This window comes from Prionailurus bengalensis, chromosome E3 (genome assembly GCF_016509475.1).
Source record: "Prionailurus bengalensis isolate Pbe53 chromosome E3, Fcat_Pben_1.1_paternal_pri, whole genome shotgun sequence".
In the NCBI taxonomy this organism is placed as follows: domain Eukaryota; kingdom Metazoa; phylum Chordata; class Mammalia; order Carnivora; family Felidae; genus Prionailurus; species Prionailurus bengalensis.
The window spans coordinates 39,499,937-39,507,729 of NC_057357.1; positions in this window are offsets into that span (position 1 = coordinate 39,499,937).

Consider the following 7,793-nt stretch of genomic DNA (forward strand, 5'->3'; position numbering starts at 1 on the left):
CTGAATTCTGTAAACTTACCGTTAAATAGATCGCATTAAAAAAAAAAAGTTTTAAGGTTCATTTATTTCTGAGACAGCGCAAGCGGGAGAGGGGCAGAGAGAGAGGGAGACACGGAATCCGAGGCAGGCTCCAGGCTCTGAGCTGTCAGCGCGGAGCCCGACGCGGGGCTCGAGCCCACAAACTGAGATCATGACCTGAGCTGAAGGCAGGCGCTTAACCGACTGAGTCGCTCAGGCGCCCCGAAATAGATCGCATTAAAAACAAAGGTAGCAAATAAAAATGTGTCCCTTACTAATAATTTTGTTGCTTTTTACTATTATCTATATACTTGAGATTTCTGTGTCTGTTATGTCGGGCCGATGTGCTTGGTACATTTACTCCCAACTCCACATTCAACGACCTCAGCTCCGGAAGGTTAAGGCACGGGCGAGTCAGGGAACAAAGGAAGAAAGGGGGAGGTGGGGAGGGCTGTTGTAAACTAAAAGGCCCTTGGAGTAAACGGATTTCTAACTATGGAATCTTCTCATTGGCTAGGCTGTGACAGACCCTCCATAGCCGGGCTGTGACATGCTCTCATTGGCTGGGCTGTTGCCAGGGGAGGAGAAAACCTTCGTGGTAGGGTAGTAAATTAGCATCCACCTGCGAGGTGTGAGTCTCCCTTTTGGGTCCGCTATTCACCTGTGACCGGGCTGAGACTGCCCCCTGCTGGCCTCTCGGCTCCATTTAAAGGAGGTTTCCTTTTATTAATTTTCACTGCACCCCCAGCTGACTCCCCCAGAGCTGGTTGTTAAACATTCACCAGCACACCACTTGAGTCAGACAATGGCCTGGATGGACAGACCAGTAAACAAGGCCCAGGTCTGTTTTGGACCAGCATAGGGGCATAACCACTGAATAAAGTCCTTATTCAGGCCTCATGCAGGTCCCGACTATGGTGCTGAATGCATGTTTGGAGAAGGGAGGTGGGAAATTATGTGCTACACGGGGCTCTCCGTTTCCTTAAGGTCAGCTTGCCTCATCCTGACCCTGACTGTGACTCTCACCTTTCTCTAATTGTCCTAACAGCCTCCGCGGTCCGCGTGCAAGGCCTTGAATGCCAACAATCGAGTCTCCGTGGTGAATGTCAGCCAGGAAAGGATTTTGAATTGGGGTGATACAATCCAAATTTTGCTTTCAGATGAAAATCAGGCCCGTACGGAGGACAACTTGAGGACAGGAATGAACGGAAACCAGGAGACCAGCCTGTTCACTCGGGACTTTGTTCAGCACCCACGGTGTCGGACCTGAAGAGGGATGGGGTAGCAGGTGAGTGTGAGCCACAACGCATGGCCCCAGGGAGTTCAATCTAATGGGGCAAGAGATAGTAAAGAGACAATTACTGTGAGTGTGATAAGTGTACTGAAAAGGGCAGATCAAAGTGCCAAAGGGTGACTCATTCTTTCTGGAGGAGGCGAGGCAGCTGTAACACAGCCAGGACTCGTGGGGGCTCGTAGGCAGAGGGAAGTTGTCAAAAGAAGGAAGAGGGTGGGGCTCCCGGGCTGACAAACCGCCCAGGCAAAGGCCCGTGTTGGTAGAGGGCCCGGGAGCCCGGGCTAGAACAGAGAGCTAAGGAGGCGGCCGAGGGAGGTCGCTCGGAAGGCTGAACAGGAACGGTCAGCGGTGGGGTCAGGGCGTGTTCTGTATGATTCTCCCGTCACGAGCTCCGTGTCTGCGTGACACTCAGCTTTTCATCTGTTTATCTCCACCTTCCTTCCGGGATGCAGCCAGAAAGGAAGACTGATTCCACTGTATGGCCGACGGCTCCTGACTCCACACCTGGTCCCCACTGGTCCCATGCCCGAAACTCTCTTCAAACACACATAGGCTCTCTTTCTCTCTCTCTCTCTTGCCCAAGGTTATTATCTAGCTGAATGTATGACTCAAAATCGTTCCCCCGAGATTCTTCTTTTTAAGCAAACCATAGGACAAATTCAAAAACATAAAACTGCCTTTGAATAGCTTTTACATTTATGTTTTTAATCTTTATGATATTTGCATTGTTTCCGTATTCCAAGGTTGTAAACACATTCTGTGTTTTCTTCCAATATGCTTATCGTTTAGGGTTTTAAAAACATTTTTATGAATGATAGAAAGTACAGAGAGATGTCTGTACAAATGTATTAGCTCACTTTTTTCAGTGATGTCTACCGAATAATCTTTTCATTCCCCACTGATTTGAAGTGACATTGGAAAAAGATGCATTTGTGTGTATCTGTTAGAATATACACAATATATACAGAATGTGTCAGGAACACAGAAAGACTTGTATGATCTCACTTATATGTGAAATCTGCAAAGGTCACGTTCAGAGGAGCAGAGTGGTGGTTACTGGGGCTGGGGGCTGGGGCAAATGGGGAAACATTGGTCAAAGGGGACAAACCTCCGGTTGTAAATGAGTAAGTTCTAGGGATCTAAGGCACAGCACGGTAAGTATAGTTAATAACACTGTATTGTCATGCTTGAAATTTGCTAAGAGATTACACCCCAAAACGGTAACCAAGGGAGATGATGGATGTGTTAATTACCTTGATTTTCATAATCATTTCACAATATACACGCATATGAAATCACATTGTACACCTTAAATACATGCAATTTTTATTTGTCAATCATACTTCATAAAAGGTGGATGAATAAATAAATAGATAAATATTAAGAGAGAAAAAGAGAAGGGACAAACTATACAGTCTAGCAAAGGCGAATCTATTTGGTACATTTTGCGAGGTATATTAATTAGCGGAAAGGTAAGTCTGGTCGTTCCGTCCCCGAGTAGGTCTTCTAGAGGCATCAGAGACAACCGTTGTTTATGGATGCTGAGAAAATCACGAGAATCCCGTGGTGGAGCAAAGGTGGCAGGCCCTGTGATACCTGTCCTCGTCCTGTCACCTGTCAGCCCCTTCTCGGTTCACCCAGGTGTGCACGGTTTCCCTCATTAGAATTTCTCACCCCCGCCTAAAAAAACCAAGCTCTGAAAAGACCACCTTTGCCCGTGAGACTTATGATGACCCTGTGTGACCTGCTGGATGCCTGTTCAGAATAAAGGTTCTGTGGCAATATTTAATCACCTAATATCAAACAGTGCAGAGGTCAGAATGGTCCGAGAACAATCACAAGTATTGTGAGAAACAGTGGAACGTATTTTGCATTCAATTTTGTAATCAGCCGAGGCCTAACCAGGAGAACAGATGTCAAGCATCAGATCCGTCAACTTCTATCGAGTGGCTTCTCAAAATGAATGGGCTGTTTTATCTCCCGTTTGGGTCAGAGTCAGAGAGAAATTCCAGGTACACAAGTTTCACATAATTTTTAGCCAGGGTGAACATTCTCATACAAACCAGTGAAATCCAGAGTGTTGGGTATCTTCTAAGAATTTAACACGTAAGGCTCCTAACAAGGTATCGGTTACTGGGAGTTTGGGTTAACTACGTGAGATCCCCCAATAACAGAGGTAAAAAGTGAAAATTATTAACTTATCACAGTCTACTTACGGTTGACAGCACACCACGGCATGGAAACTGATAAAAGTTGCAATGATACAGGCTCAGTTTCTTCACCCTGTACTTTATTTTGTAGTTGTCATATATATCTACATGTTTTGGATCCCAAACTATTTTATTTATTTGTTTGTTTGTTTTATGGGGGGTGGGGGAGAGGAGCAGAGCGGGAGAGAGAGAGAGAGAGAGAGAGAGAGAGAGAGAGAGAGAAAGAGAAAACCTCAAGCAGGCTCGATCCCACGGCGCTGGGATCATGACTTGAGCCAAAATCAAGAGTCAGACTCTCAACCAACTGAGCCCCCCAGGTGCCCCTTTTTAAAATTAATTACTTTACTAATAGTTTTGGGGAGTACCTGGGGAGCTCAGTCCGTTGAGCGTCCAACTCTTGATTTGGGGTCCAGTCATGATTTCACGGTTCATGAGTTCAAGCCCTGTGTCAGGCTCTATGCTGACAGAGAGGTGCCTGCTTGGGATTCTCTCTTTCTCCCCCCCTCTCTCTGCCCCTCTCTGGCTCCCTCTCTCTCTCTCTCTCTCTCTCTCTCTCTCTCTCTCTCTCCCTCCCTCCCCCCCCAAATAAACATTAAAAAGATATTTATAATTTTGGCTTTAAATGCTCCTGAACTTTAGGGGCGCCTGGGTGGCTCAGGTCACGATGTCACGTTCCGTGAGTTCGAGCCCCGCGTCAGGCTCTGGGCTGATGGCTCAGAGCCTGGAGCCTGCTTCCGGTTCTGTGTCTCCCTCTCTCTCTGCCCCTCCCCCGTTCATGCTCTGTCTCTCTCTGTCTCAAAATAAATAAACATTAAAAAAAATAAATGCTCCTGCACTTGAAAGAAATTAAGAGGAAAAAAAACCCCAGTATTTTATATTTACCAACATAATTTCCATTTCCAGGGCTCCTCACCACTTTCTGAAGATGTGTGATTTCATCTGGGGTCATTTATCCTTGGCCTGAAGCCCTCCTTTAGCCTCTCTTGTAGGCAAGCCTATTGGCAACACATTCTCTTAGTTTTTACTCCGCCGAAATTGTGTCTTGCCTCCCATTCTTGGAGAATAGTTTCATCGGATACGGGTTCAGTGGAATTATGGCTTGATGATGTTCCCCTGTGAGGATGTTCCATTGTCTTCTGGCCTCCACTGTTCCTCAGGAGAAGTGGGCACACGGTAGAAGCTTGAATGTTCTTTAGCTTCCCAACTTTCCACAGACAAGAAACAGGTTGGCAGAGAAAACTATTCATCTACAGACGTGGACATTTCCGATGGAAAAGGACGGGTGATTCAGAGACCGGAGCCCAAAGCTTGGAGGGTGGGGCTGAGAGTCATGACGAACCGCTTCCAGGGATGCTAGCCAAGCCACACTCCCTGCTCCCAGAGTCTGAGACAGTAGTAGCAGGTGCCCGGCTGGATTTCAGAACTGCTACAGACCAGCGACTGCTATGTGGGGTGACTGATGACAGGTGTCCTGTCCCTTCCCGTCGCCGTGTGTGTTGGGTGGGCAGGGTGAACTCTAGTCCCTAGTTCCTCAGGTCGGGAGCAACCATGCCCATGCAGCCTCGACAGCACTTGAATCTGATTTAGTTGGCAAGATCCTGGAGTTCAAGTTGGGCTGATGTCGTCACCGGATGAGGCTCTGGAAGTCGAGGCACGCCTTGCCGTGTGCTGACAGCGTTTGCTTCCTTTCTTAACTTTCCCCCCTGAAGTGAATGGTTGCTTTCGTTGATGGTGTTCACTTATTTTGTGCCTACCCACACTCCCCAACTCCCCACGAGGTTAACCCCACGAGGGACTAGGTCAGTTTCCTCTTCTTTTCCGCTGCGTCCCTCCCTGAGACGCCCGTGGTCCTCCTCTCTGGGACATCCCTTTCAGCTGTCATCCTCGGAATTCTGTTTGCCTTTCTCCTGGTTTGTGCTCCCTGTCCTGGGTCCCCCGCCTTCCTCTTCCTCAGTTTCCATCTTGTTTTGCTGGGCCACGTCCTTACGTGGTTTCGGCAGACTGAGAAGCCCGCGAGGCGGTAAAGCGACGACGTCGGCATTCCTGTCACTTGTGTCAGGACTTGGGGCACAGCTGTCACTCTGACATCTCCCTTCGCTGCTCTTCTGCGTTTCAGGTCTGTGTCCACGGCCCGCATGTCCTTACTTCCTGGTGCGTTCCTTCTTTTTTAAAAAAAAAAAAAATTTTTTTTTCAACGTTTATTTATTTTTGGGACAGAGAGAGACAGAGCATGAACGGGGGAGGGGCAGAGAGAGAGGGAGACACAGAATCGGAAACAGGCTCCAAGCCATCAGCCCAGAGCCCGACGCGGGGCTCGAACTCCCGGACCGCGAGATCGTGACCTGGCTGAAGCCGGACGCTTAACCGACTGCGCCACCCAGGCGCCCCACTGGTGCGTTCCTTCTACAGTCAGAGGACATCTTTCCTCCAGGGGCTGCCCAAGAACAGTGCATGGGGGCTGAATTTTCTGAGACATCCTGGGTTGGAAAATGTCTTTTTTTTACTCTCACGCTTACTGACAGTGTGATGGCCTCTGCTTCTCACCGACCCGCATCTTTCTCTCTCTCTCGTTCCTTTCTGTTAACAAACTCTGTCCTGTGGCCACATGGTGGCCATGTGACCAGCCTGGGGACTGGAGGGCGGAGTGGGCCCTCTAGAGCGAAGCAGAGCATCCTAGGGGTGAGAAGAGAGGGCGTCGGCACTCAGCCTGGCTCCCGGAGCATCGCAGAAAGTTCCCATGAACTGGGTGCCACCAACCAGGACCAAAGGTCCCATGAACCAACATCCTCCGTGTCCCATGGATCTAAGCTGGCTTCCTGTCTCCTGTTTTGGAAAGAAATCCACACGACTACAGATATGCTCCCAGCCAGTCACTGCTGAACTTCCTGCCACCTTTTCTCTTGGATGTTGTTGCTATTGTCTCAAAACTTAAATTTTTTTTTCTTTTTTTTTTTTAGTTTCTTTATCGTGAGAGAGACAGAGAGCGCAAGTGGCGGAGGGGCAGGGAGAGAATGCCAAGCAGTGTGGTCAGTGTGCAGAGCCCGACTTGGGGCTGGGACTCACAAACCAGTGAGAGCGTGACCTGAGCCAAAATCAAGAGTCCGTCACTTAACTCACTGAGCCACACAGGCGCCCCAAAACTTAAAATGTTTTCATCATTATTATACTTTCTACAAATCTTTATGCCTGCCTTTTTATTATTTTTTATTACAGTTTTTTAACGTTTATTTATTTTTGAAAGACACAGAGTGTGAGTGGGGGAGGGGCAGAGGGAGAGGGAGAGGGAGACACGCAATCCGAAGCAGGCTCCGAGCTGTCAGCACAGGGTCCGACGCGGGGCTCGAACCCCCGCCCCGTGAGATCGTGACCCGATCTCACGACTTTACTGCTTTTTCTGTTGAAACACTGAGGCTGTTCTTCTTGGAATAGCCTGCCGGCAGTGAAGTCATCGAATCGAAGGGAATAACTATTTTGAAAAGCCGAAACCGCAGACCGACACCCCGACTCACGAACGAGCTGCGCCCACCCGCGGCCCACTTCCGCACAGCCCTGACGAACAGCATTCCTCCACCACCTGCCAAGTCGGCACCGGAGAGCTGGCCTCTCCCGGTCCCGGCGTGGCTTTGATTTGCATTTACCTGATGAACGAGCCCGGACCTTTCTCAGTAAAGCCTATTAGTCAAATTGGTCTCCGTTTGGAAACACTTTCCACCGCTTACGATTCGGCATTTTTGCCTTTAAATTATGCCTCGTCGTCTCCTCCGCACCGAGCTGTGTGTGTTTCGTTTGCCTCGATGTCCCCCACAGCTGGAACGGTGTCGGGCACCGCGTGCGCTCAGAAAATACTTGCGCAATGAATGAACGAATTGGGGGTGACGCCCCCCCCTCCCCCCGCCCCCCAAGGGCCGCGGGGGTACTGAAGCGGAGAACTCGCGGCGGGGCCCCGCGCCGCAGCCCGCGGCCACCAGGGGGCAGACCCGCGCCAACCGGCAGCGCCCGGCGGGCGGGGCCGGGGACCGGGGTGCGGGAGCCAGGGGCGCGGGGGCGCCGGGGTGCCGCACACCCAGCGCGCCCCCAGCCGGCGACCCCGGCCCCCGCTCGCTCCCAGCCCACGCACGTGCCCGCTGCGCAGGCGGGGAAACGGAGGCAGGGCTCCACCTGCCGCCCGGCGTCACCCTCCGCCCCCCCCCGCCTCCCCCCCCTCCTCCGGCCGAGCCTGGTCGGGAGTGCTGACCCCGTGGCACGGCCGGGAGTGGCAGCCCCAGCCCCGA